The sequence below is a fragment of the Parasteatoda tepidariorum genome, chromosome 10 (genome assembly GCF_982258835.1).
Source record: "Parasteatoda tepidariorum strain Cologne lab strain chromosome 10, Ptep-v5.0, whole genome shotgun sequence".
Taxonomy (NCBI): Eukaryota; Metazoa; Arthropoda; class Arachnida; order Araneae; family Theridiidae; genus Parasteatoda; species Parasteatoda tepidariorum.
The window spans coordinates 73,918,377-73,931,598 of NC_141764.1; the positions used below are offsets into that span (position 1 = coordinate 73,918,377).

General features: G+C 28.8%; 2 protein-coding genes across 5 annotated transcripts in view; one reads left to right on the top strand and one right to left on the bottom strand.

Moving 5' to 3' along the window:
* Window positions 1–13,222, bottom strand: part of LOC107453302 (suppressor of lurcher protein 1) — a 1,096,374-nt gene that overhangs the window by 887,671 nt on the left and 195,481 nt on the right. The gene's annotated exons all lie outside the window — the stretch shown is intronic.
* LOC107448912 (uncharacterized) overlaps window positions 1–13,222 on the top strand; it is a 42,093-nt gene that overhangs the window by 20,378 nt on the left and 8,493 nt on the right. The gene's annotated exons all lie outside the window — the stretch shown is intronic.

Genomic DNA, 13,222 nt, shown 5'->3' on the forward strand with positions numbered 1-13,222 from the left:
AAAAATATTAAAGTTATATTTTTTAGAAAATTGTTCAATAAAAAAAATATTATCAATATGAAGTTACTTTCTGTAACATAATAACTTTATTTTATATTCTTTTTATGCACCTTTTACTTACTTTTTAAAAAGTTCAAGAAGAAAAAAGTACTTTTAAAATTACCGTGCTGTATGATAATGACATTTTTGATAGAAAAAATCATAATTATTATTGATAAAACCAAAATATACAATACTAAATTATTAATTTGGTAATTTTTTCGCCCATATGGTGATGTTTCGCAGGAAGCACAGTTTTCCAAAATTACAGTCCTTATTACCACACATTTAGTAAAATATACAATACTGAAAAGTAGATTTACTAGAATAAATCAATTGCTTGACAATCTCTACGATATCTGGATAAAATTACCAAATTTTACTTCTTTCAACAAATTTTATCACTTATAAAACCATATTTTATAATTAATTTAACCAAAATTATCAATAAAGCACTTCGGTAAAAATTACCCAACTTTTTGGTGTTCCTATAAGATCCAAAAAGACGATGCATTTTATCACTCTTTTGGTTTTGACTATACTTTTTTTCTCGGTGTAGAATTTACGTTTCTAGATATTAATATATTTTCTCAGAGAGTTTAACAGATAATAATTTTCTGCAATCAAGAATAATAATTTATCAAAATTTATAAATAGACTATACATAAATCATAGTCAAAAAAATCCTCCTTCAAGCGATGATTAATAACTAAATTTAAACTAAATTTTATTTTTTGTTTTCAATATCCTTTAAAAAAATTTTGTATAGATTCATTTTAAGTGAAATTTTAACTCTTCTTTTTTTAAATATTTTCGGAATTTTTAATTAATTTTAAGATGAGTTGTTGAAAGTTTAATGCTAATTTATAATGATTTTATTATATTAGTGTTCAAACATTATTTTAAAAATATATTTAATGAGAAATAAATTACCAATCTGGATTACTTAGTCAATATATTTTTGGATTTCTTATAATTTACATAGGAATAAAAAAAATTTAAGCTTAAACAACAAATCACTTTGAACATTGTTTTAAAAATGTACTGAAATATGTATTTTTTTATACCCAAAATAAATCTTTTATATTAATAGAAAGCAAAACAAAGAATAAAACCCCACAAAAACGATTATTCTATTTTTTAACAAATATTTACAAACTGGTTTCATGATTTTAAAACCAAAAGCTAAGAAAAACAAAATTTTAATATGTTCTTTTCTCAAAAGCAACACAAAGATTACTTTAGCCACAAAAATGCTTTACTCAATGAATATTCTCCATATTTTAACGGACCACTCTTTAAACGTCAACCGGGACGCATTAAATACTAGAATGATCTCGTGTTTCCCAAATGACCTGTGCTTCTAGAATTTTCCTTACGATATCAATTTCGGCATCTTGATCTAGTTAAACTATCTACCATGCAACTAAAACTTAGTATATGACGAGTTTCGCCATGTTTAAGGCGTTACGCCGCGAAAGGCATAAAATAAGATGGCGGATATTAGATAAGCAACAGTGATTTTTCGGTCCCCAAGGTGATTATATACTTTGTCGAGGCAACAAATTAGATATTTAATAACATTTTTTGTAAAAATCTCGACTCTAATCGTTATAATTAAGGAGTGTGATTTAACTTTTCGGGCAAAATTTAGGAGGCATTTGTTTAAATTAAGGTAATGATCTCCTAATAATTAGGAATGGAAGAACGAATTATTTAACTTATACTCAGTATTATATTTTTAATAAAAGTAGTCTTATTATTTCTGACTATAATATTAAAAACTATTTTTTTTTAATTAAAGATGAGCATTATTTAAATATATTACTTGGGAATTTCGAAAAATAAAAAAACAATAAATTAGCATTTAATTTGAATTTAAAGTACCTTTTTAATTGATTTCATTCAAAAGGGAAGAAGTGAAACGAATGTCTTAATTGACTATTTGTACTACACTGAAAAAAATTCCCAATCAAACTACGGTATAAAGTACCGGCACGTTGAGTGCGTCATCCTTAACATCCACTTTACCGCAAAATCAATTTTTTACCGTGAAATCTATTTTAACGTAAATTCATTTTCATTGTAAGATATTGTACAGTAATATTTATATAATTAGAGTGATTCAGAGATTTTATAGCAATTATAACTAGAAAAATTACGGTATATCAGATTATTTTGCTCCGTAGCATGTTCCGTGTGAAGGAATTTTACGGTAAAACGTACCGACATCCTGAGTACCTCCACTTTTTATCACAATTTGATCTGGAATCCTTTGCAGTGTAGTGTCATTTATTTTTTTAATTATTTTTTTTGTTAAAAAAAGTTAGGATTTAATGGATTGCCTTATTCATTAAGAGGGAATTTCATGAAAACCATATTCCTTATGATAAACTTATTTAATAAAGAAAACAATAGAAAGCAATTTAGCTCACCAAATTTTTGACATTTTTGTTTTATTTTTTCGTTAAAATTTAAAACTTTTGAAACTTTGGTGAAAACCAATCGTAAGGGCTTAAGTTAGCTCTGCTTTATCAGAAACAAATTTTTTTAACTAAAGTGAGTGTAAGTGAACAGCAAAATTATTTGAGAAAAATGTAAAAACAAATCTAAGTGTATTTTAGTTGTAAAATTTGAATTTTTGGTGGAAAAATCTGATTTTTATGCGAAGACAAAAATGATTTCAAAGTAATCGTGGATATTGGTGAGCAAACCTAGCGAGGGATAAAGCCAATAATAGTTTATAGTTCACAAACAAATGCGGAAATTTATAAATCCATAACTGATGTTCCTTTTAGATTTAATATTGTTTTTGCCGTGTTTATCCATAAAAGTTAATTTTTCTCTACATTCATTGCTATGTTTGATCTATTTTTGGAAATTATTTCGTGATTTTAACTTCCATTAATATATTTAATTTTTTTTTAAATATTTACACTCGCAGATTAAAAAAAGAATCCTGTTAACATGAATAAACATATGTTGTAATTTTTAGCAACCTTAAAATTGGGATTTATGTCGCGATCTTAAAATTTGACTCAAATAATCACGAATTATAAACAAAACAAAAAAAATAACACGAACCAAAGTGGCATTTACATCCACTTTTTTTTATGCTTTAAAATGTGATGAAAAAGAGAATTGTGATACTTGGCACAAGCATAATTAATTTATACACAAAATAAAGACATAAAATGTGTGCCAAATAGTGCTATCTTTATGCGAATATAAAGTTTTTTTTTCCTTCCTTTTTTATAAGGGGAAACAAAACGAATAAATACACAAATGCTTTGTAAAAAAAGAAATAAAACATGGAAAACCACCTGAATGTGTAAAATTTCACCGAAAGACACATTTTGGTGTGAAAAGAGAGCAGATATAAAATTACCATATTCACGCACTTTCTCTAGAATAAAAATGCATAAAACATGTTTAAAAAAATATTTCAAAAAAATGGAAATTGTTTTACTTCTGCAAACAAAAACTTGCCATAAGTACAAAATATATATATATAGCAATAGTAAATAAAAAGTTCGAAAAAGTAAAAAATAAAAGCATATAAAATGTTTTAGAATTAAAAAGATTATAAATAGATTTATTATTTAATATTCGTTGATTCGTTGATATTCCAAAAATGACCTTTTTTGATGTACCTTTTCTTAGCATCTAAGCAAGATATTGCTTCACTTTTTTTTCACAGAATATCTAGATAAATCGCTCATGGGCTACAATAGTGGCACAACTCAAAAAACACGAGTTTTGGACTAAGAACAGGTGCAAGTAGAAAAATACACATTCTTTTCAGCAGCAATACTTGCACAACTCATAATTTAACTTGAAGGTAATCTTCGCTTAAGCAAACTAAAGCATTTCTTATGCATTTTGCTTAGTAATGAAAATTTTAAACCCACTCATCTCAAAACTTGATTTTTTTTTTAGTTGTGCCGCTATTGCAGCCCATAAGCGATATGTGCTTACACTGTGATAACTGTTAATACACATCTTTGGCAGACAGAGAACTTTTAATTTTTTTAAAAGTTTCATCAAAAATCTTTCATTACTCAAAAAGAATTCCTGTTGACGGTAAAACATTATCACAGCATACAATTAATATAATTTCAAATAACCCCAAAAATTTCAAAGCGATAAAAGTAGATTTTTAGAAAAGGCGCATCGATAAAGGTCAGTTTTAGTATTATTGATATATTACTTACCGACTCTCCTTATATCAGGTTTCATAATTCAAAAAATATCAGTTGATTTCACATTGGACAAAACTATGAAGATTTGTAAATTATAATTTTCTGCACGTTTATTAATTAAAATTTAATACAAGTTTTTTGCATGAACATGAATTATTTTAACCTATTTACACCTCTGACTACACCGTAAGAATTTTAGGATAAAACCGACACTCAGGATGCAGGTACGTTTTACAGTACTGTCCATTTTTACTGGAACATGCTGCGGAACAAATATTCTGAAAAGCACCAATTTTTACAAAATAATTACTGTAAAATCACTGAATCACTCCAATTACATATATATTACTGTAAAAAATAGGGTATAATATTTCACGATAAAAATGGATTTTTTGGTCAATTGGATTTTGTACACAAAGTACCAGTACTTTTACCGTAATTGGATTCAAAATTTTTCACAGTTCATGTAATTTTATATAAGCACACACACACTACATTATATATATTGAACATTATATATATTGAACACCAGGCATTGAACTTTCGTTTTTCATCTCGGAAGATACCGGAAGTATTGCTCATTTAACGTTACCTGGTGGGCACCTTTGAACCTAAGTTACGGAGGCGAGCAGCATTTCCCACGCGAAACTGCTACTGACATCCGTTCATAAGGTCGGCTACATTCAGAGACCAACACACCGAGAGTACATCCATGCACTGAGCGGGATTTGAACAAAGATATAAAATTGCACTTTTAATAATAATTATATTAATTGAGCCGTGATGCCTCAGGGGATAGAGAAATCGCCTTCTAATGAGTTGAACAGGGTTCGAATTCCAAAGATGGCTAATAGATACGAATTCCGCATCCGATTTGCACCGACTGCAGTTAAGAGGTAAAAATCCTCTGTGGTAAACGAATCACGGGTTAGAGTTCATTTGCCTCAGGCTAACTGTGGGTGGTCTTCGTGGTTTACCTCTCCATCTAACGTAAATGCATGTTAGTTCTATCGAAAAGTCCTCCACGAAGGCAAATTTCTCCTAATACTTGCTCCAGGAGTTTCCTTGTCTTCTATATTAGGTTCAAAATTACAAGATTACGGAGTTGAACATTAGTAGTCGTAAACCTAAAAATTGGGTCGGCTGTTCAACGACGCTTATAAAATGAAATAAAAAAATATATATTAGTTGAGAGGAGGTTCAACCCGTGGTAACAAGATCCGTCTACTCCCGAAACTTTTTGATAGCTCCTTAATATCATCACACTTCGTTCGTTCTTTTGATACCAGTGCGTTTTAGTCACGAAATTGTATGCACGCTCTTACTCTTTTTTTGAAATGAAGTTCTAAAAATATGCAACGCATACATCCTGCGCAATCTTTGAATTACAAGCATTTAATTCAATCTATATTATAATTTTATGTATACAGATTTGTATATTAGTGTATGGTGTAACGTATTGTTTATTCTTATACAAACTTACAACACGATTGTTATGACATAAACTGGGAAAATAAATAAAAGTCCAAATAAAATAGGACGCAATAATAAAAGGCCTAGTTGGTTTATCTTCATTGATAAACCGCAATTCTCTCATGCAGTTATTATGATGTAACATTAAAACTAAAATAAAGCTCCGAATTATTAGAAAGCCTACATAATTTGATATACAGAAAAGTTCTGGCAAAATTACAGTAATATATTGCCATGAAAATTCCGGTAAAAAAAGTAAAACAAAATTCTTGTAATAATAAAAAACAAATATAGGGTATTAAACCCTCTGTTTGCTAATTCTTCCATTCATATGTAAAAGGTTTATCAGAAATTCTGCTTTTCAAAATTATAATTCTTTTTACCACACACTTAATACGAAATACAAAGCTGAATAGTAAATTCTGCAAAATAAAATGTTTTTTTTTTCATGTTCATGTATCATGGTGAAATTACCAATTTTATTACGCATTATTAAACCATATTTGTTGTTAATTCTACCAAAATCATTGCCTAAAACTTTGCCTAAAATTATCGATTTTTACGAAGTTTCCATAGAGCCAGAAACACGGTAAATTTTATCTTATTCTTGTAGTTTTGATCATATTTTTTTTCTCAAATTAAGTATAATTGAAACAAAAATATAGAGTAGTCTATTTGTTGGTATGAGCTGTTCTCTGTTAAAGTTTTTTTTCATTTCCTCTAATAACTCTAATTTTTCATATTAAATCAAAAGTACAAATATCTATTGATAACTAATCTTTGTATTATTCCTACATTCTTAAATAACTTCTTTCAGGATTTATAAAACCTATTTTTAAACAGATTTTTAAAAAACCTATCCAAAGTAAAATTTAAAAGAAAAAACTGTTACACAACAACCTAAAAAAATGATAATAAGAAAATTAAACGCGTTGGTTGTGTGGATTTTTGTTTTCATGAAAATGAAATAAATTGTAATTTATTCTCGTGCAATAAAGTGCTGAAAATTACGTTATTGTTGAGAAAATAGTGTCGTCATTTTCGGTAGATAGTAAAATATATGAACTTATCCTATCAAACTCATCAAGAATAAAGGAAAAACCCAAGCCTACTTTATGTGAAATGCATATAAAAGAGACAATAAAAAATAGCTCGCATATAATCTCTCAAATATAAAACAAAAAACAATGTGATGGCACGCGTAATTTTTTGGAAATGGATAGTGTTATAAAAATTATAGACCTCTACACTTCTTACATAACTTTTTACAATGTTCTGGAAAACTAATGATATACAAACTCCACGCATTTTATAATTATAATAAACTATAAACCATTATTTTAAATGCTTATTCTGAATTCCTGAAAGGAAAATTTAAGGTACTTGAACATGAAAATTTTCTATCTTGCAACTAATTCATGCAATTTACTCTGAGAAAAAAATATGATAAAAACTATCACACTATGAGAAAATTTACCATGTTTCCGGTTCTGTGAAAAGTCCAAAAACATTCATAACTTTTACCGAAGAGCTTTGGTAATTGTTTTGAAAATTTAAATTTTTGGAAACATCTGTTTGGTAAATATATGTAATAAAACTTGGTAAATGTAGAAAAATTCAGTAATTTTATCATGATACCTTAAAGAGCGACACAAAAACCATTTATTCTGTAAATTTTATTTTTCAGATTCGTATTTTCACTGAATGTGTGGTAATGAGAACTATGATATTGAAAACCATAATTTCCTGTGAAACGATACCATCTAAACAGAAAAATTACTAAATGAATGTTTAAAATACTATATATTTTAGTTTTTTAACAAGAATTATGGGGGTTTTTTTGTGCCAGAAATATCATTACCGTATGGTACGGTAATTTTACGAGATTTTTTTTTCACCCATAACAGAAAAATAATTTCATTTTTTGACAATATTGTTTTTAAATATTTTTAGGAGAATTAGAAAAAGGAGGAGAAATAAAAAGAAATTCTAACTAAGAACTAATAGTATCGTCTATCAAATTATGTTTTTTTTTTTTTCAAATTACAGGTGAACTTCAGGGTAATTTGAAAAAAAAAAATGAAAATTGAAGACTCTGAAACACCTAATGGGGACTGCAAAGCATATTTATATTACAATATCTCAGCTAAATCAGCTTAAGTCTGACAAAATAACTTCTAATATCAACCATTTTGCTTAATTTGACAAAAAACTGCCACAGATATGTTGATGAAAAATGATAAATTTTGATTTAATCTCACTGTCGAAAAATTAAGCATAAATTATATGACAATGGGAGTAGAGGGACTTCATCTACGTCTTTAACATCGGAGTAAAAACTTCTTCCGAATGAAAGTTAATCCAAATTGTTAGTTTACACGTAGAATACAGTCACTAAGATTAACCTTTTGCATAAAACTTCTTTTGATGCAATCTAAGTCTGCAATTTGACGACGAAATTCTCTGGAAACTTTTCTGAATGATTCATGTATAACAATTTATTTTATGACCACCATTAAACAACCGACTCAATTTTGGGCTTACGACTATTAATGTTCAACGCCGTAGCGTTGTAATTTTGAATCCAATCCAGAAGACAAGGGAACTCCTGGATCAAGTATTGGGAGAAATTTAACTTCGTGGAGAACTTTTTGATGGAATTAACCCTCATTTACATTACCTCATTACGTAAGAGAAAAAACACGAAAGCGTCACACAGTTAGCCTGACGGCAAAGGGACTTAAATCCATGATCCGTCTACTACTGAGGATAGTTTAGTCCAGCACTATGGTCGTTGCAAGCCGGGTGCGGAATTCGTATCAACCAACCATCGCTGAGATTCTGGTGAGCGCTCTATCCCCTGAGCTACCACAGCTCCATGCATAACATTTTTGAATAATGTTAATCATAACATAACATTTCTGAATTTTTTATCCTATTAACATGACTGAATTTCACATCTTTCATCCTATTAACATGTCATCCTATTAACATCCTAATATTTCACTCAATTTTATCATAAAATATGCTGATCTTGAATTTTAGTTTCGTATTTACGTAATGCTATTCCGAGTTCTATTCTTGATATCTTAAATCCATCTCTTGCATTGTTTCTGCAGATGCTTCTGTACTTAATTTAACACGATGATTTACTGTTTATTAATGCAACAGATATATATCATAAAATGAAAATGTTATGCAGACTGTTTCCAAAATAACAATATTTATTCTATAACATTAATAGAGGCAGTAAGAGGTAGCTCACAAAGACTCAATCATTTAGTCATTTAGTTATCTGTTTAAAAGTTTAAAACTGTAATCTTAAGCTCTCGAAACTTTTAGAACTCTATGAATACTTAACTCTCACTAAATGGAGAAACTGAATACTTTGTTTCAAAAATAAATAAAAATTTCATTTGAAAAATATGGAAGAATTCTGGAAATCATATGCTAATTAGAACAATTCTAATAATTTTGTGAATGATTTCTCTAGTATTTCATATTTTGTCCAGAATTAGAAATTTCATTGAAGTTTGGTTTCTATTTTAATTTTATCGCTGCATATTTAACACATGCGCTCGCGTGCTACAGCTCTTGGGTTCTATCCTCGGGCTGGGCAAGGTTGACTCAGTCTTCCATCCTTTCAGTGGGTCTATAAAATGAGTACCAAGTATGCTTGGTACTCATACTAAACACTGGCGGTTCCATGTTCGGCTGACCCGACTGGAACACCTGCACCCCAGAGACCAAGGTCAGGAAAACTAAGATGGGCACAGTAGGCTTTGGCCCTCTGTGGCCTGTCGTGCCACTGAGTTTAGTTTAATATATATTTAACACGATGACCCAGCTAACTCAGCCCAATATTTCTCCCACTCAAACGAACAAAAGGCATTGCAAGGAGAGTTTGAAAGGAACACCTGATACTAATGATGGTCAAGATTAGAATCATTTGATGAGGCTATAGGGTTATCTTTTTAAGTGTATGTTCTGGCACGTTTGCAAACAAGCCATGAATATTTTAGCTTTTCCATAGCTGCTATCAGAAGACAGCAGTTTTTATAATGGCATTTAGCACCTAAGGCTCTCACCTAACCCTTGCACACCTGTTTCTCAACTCTCTTCTTTTATCTTGCTCAAGCATTTCCCTTTCTCTATATTCAGAAAACATATTTTCTGTTCATTGCAACTTGTCTGTCTTCTGCTTTATAAAGTCATTTTGTGTTTCGACATTGAGGAGCTTCTTTTGTTTATACAGTCATAACTATATGCCCCCATTTTTTGAGCAATTATTCACATTGTTTTACTTTTCTTAGCATTCTCTCACATTTTTAAATTATAACAGAATATTTTCCAGATATCACCATACACTCATTTTCTATAATTTTGAATCTGTTAGGTATTTTAAATATCCGTCAGAAAATCTATATTTTTTAATTATGTAGTAAAAACATTGACTACCATGGCGGCAAAATTATTTATGTTTTAAAACCCAACCAGTAGATGGCTTAATTATAATTCATTTGTATTCAATAAACAAATCATTGGAAAAGGCTTTCCTTAGACATTTTTAGCACTCGTATTAATCCTTTTTCAGTTGAACATTTTCAAATTCCTCACATCAGAATGTTCATTGATTCAATAAAAATAAACTACGTGCTACTTGTACTTGTACAGATTAGAAAGTTCGTATACTTATATAATGAAGTATTAAGCAATTTTTTTCAACTAACCCTTCTAATGGTTTTTAAAGAATTCTGTTTAACTTTTCTTCTCAAATGATTCTTTGCTGGACGAATATTATTTGTGATATTATCTTAAAATACGCAATCTTTCTTGATCGAATATCAACAGGAATTGATCTCTTTGATGCGCAAACATTTGAGATCTTTTATTAATGCTGAAATTATTTTAGTCAAAGTGGGTTAATGTTTGCTATCTTTCTGATATAAAGGGCCTGAGAAAATGCAGTGATTAGTCACCCTTTTTTTCCAAAAGTGATGTTTTACCATTGACACTGGTTGAAATTATAAAACGTAAATCTCTAACAGTTGTTGCAAGAAAAAAAATATCATGCGTCGCAAGAGTAAACTTCCCCCACACTGCAAATGGATTGTATATTATAAAGCCATATGGATTACGAATAGAACCATTTAATCATGATAACTATTACTTATTAATTTAACTTCACGTTAAAATGGCTCAACATGAAGGCAAGAATTGTCCGGTTTTACAAATTTATTATCTATATAAACTATATGGATTATATGGAATCATTTAATAGCGCAAAATAATACTTATTGGGTTTGATTTCAAAATAATGACATAGAGGAAAAACGTGGTTCAATATAATATCGATATAAGGTTGTAGCAAATTTTTAGGATTTTATTAGTTCAATGTTAATTTTGATTTTTCTGGATATGTATTTCAGTTGATTATGTCCTGATTGAGATGTTTTAAATAGCGGCGAAATTCTATAAAAAATTCCGAAATAACATGCGGGATGAAGTACCGGCAGTTTAGCTGCATTATCCGCAAAATCCTTTTTACCATAAAATCCATTTTTACCGTAAAATATTACTGTAATTTTTACGCTAATATTTGTTTATTTCGTGTTTTAACTATAATCATTACTTCAAAAATTAGGGTACATTAACTTTTTTGATTCATAATATGGTCCAGTTAAAATGGATTTAACGGTTACATTCCAGCGGAATTTGATCCGGATTTTTTTACAGTGCAGACATAAAAACGAAGTCTGTCTTTTGAAAAAACTCATGCTCATATTAAATTAATAATATTGATTTTTTGACAGTTTATTTTCACCACTTATTTAAATCAAAATTATTACATTTCCCTGTCAGTTTTTGTATGCTTTGAGACAAATAAGCCGAAATTTATATTTTGATTGACGAAGAATTGATTTAATTTGGCTGATATTTTAAATCATAAATAAGCTTTGTAGATGACAAATTTTCATATCTGGACGTAATTTTCATATTTGTATTTCCAATTTTTTTTCACTCAACCCCAAGGAAAAATTGATTCCGGCAATAGATTTCGAAGATCAGAAATCTGAATCCGTCGAAAAAAATATATATTTATTCAGAGAGAGTACGTTTTTGTGTCTGATTTCGTAACTTAATATACATGTATATACTTACGTATATACTCCCTTTGCCCTAATTAATAAGCATATTTGAGATAACCCCTGCAATCATTATAATTGAGTCCCAGAGCATAAAAATCCGATCATCAGATCGAAAATTATTCAAGGTGGTCTATTTTTGCAGTTTGCGCACTGTACATATAGATGTAAAATTTTCTATATTTATTTGTGTTTAGAATATTTTCCTATTACGCAATTCTGTAAAATTTACTTTTCTGTTTTATGTTTTGTAAGATTAAATGATGATCTTGGCATATTAGAATATTAAGAAAAAATGTTTTGCATATTACTGAATAAAATATGATCTACTTTAGTAAGTACAAAATGTTATTAAAATTTTTAAAAAAAATGCCAAGCTTTCCGATTATTTATGATGATAAATTTAAAGTAAAAACATTATTCCGACGACAAAAGAAAAATATTGCGTCGCAAAAAATTAGAAGCACTGTTAACTTTGTAGAAAAGGCATATTTTATAAGTATATTTTAATAAAATTTTTATCCGTTATCTATTTTATATTTTACTATTTTTTAGTTTTTAAAATGGTTAAAATATAATCGTTTGAACTCTTTTGTTTCTAATTACTTTCTGTTACATTATATTTTCTGGAAGCAGCAAAAAAGTAATCTTTGAAATTATTCTTTAAATATTTTAATCCGATCTGCTCTATAAGAACAAAAAATGTTTAAATAATTCAGACATGCTCTCATTTATTAAAATTATTATGAATAAAAAATCCATGCAAAAAATACCATTTGAAAGTTCAATGTTTAGAGTTAAGTAATCTGATACTTGTAATTCAGAGATGCGAGAAAAACTATACAAGACTATACAAGAAATAAATTATAGTCAAAACCACCAGAATATGAAAAAATTTCCCGCTCTTTTGGCTCTATGGGAACACCAAAAATGCACTTTGGTAATGATTTTGGTAAAATTAACGATTAGATATGGTTTTATACTATGTGATAAAATTTGGTAACAGTGGTAAAATTTAGTAATGAATTTTATAAGCATGTGATATTATTTCAGTGAAATCAGTCACTGAAACTCTTAAGTAGCTGCCAATCTATTACCCATGTAGCATTATGTGTAAATTAAACGTAAAATTTAAGAAAATTGGTAAAATCAATACGTTTTATGTATAAATCTTATGCAATACTGACGGAATAATATTACCATTGAGATATTTGACTAAAAAGCTACGGTATATTTTACGTAATCTTAACAGCAAATATTATACCAAATATCCTTCTGTACGATTGCTTCCATATATTTCATGTATTAGGGGGACCGGAAAGTAATGTCGTTTCGGCGCATTAAATATTCATTAGTCTTAAA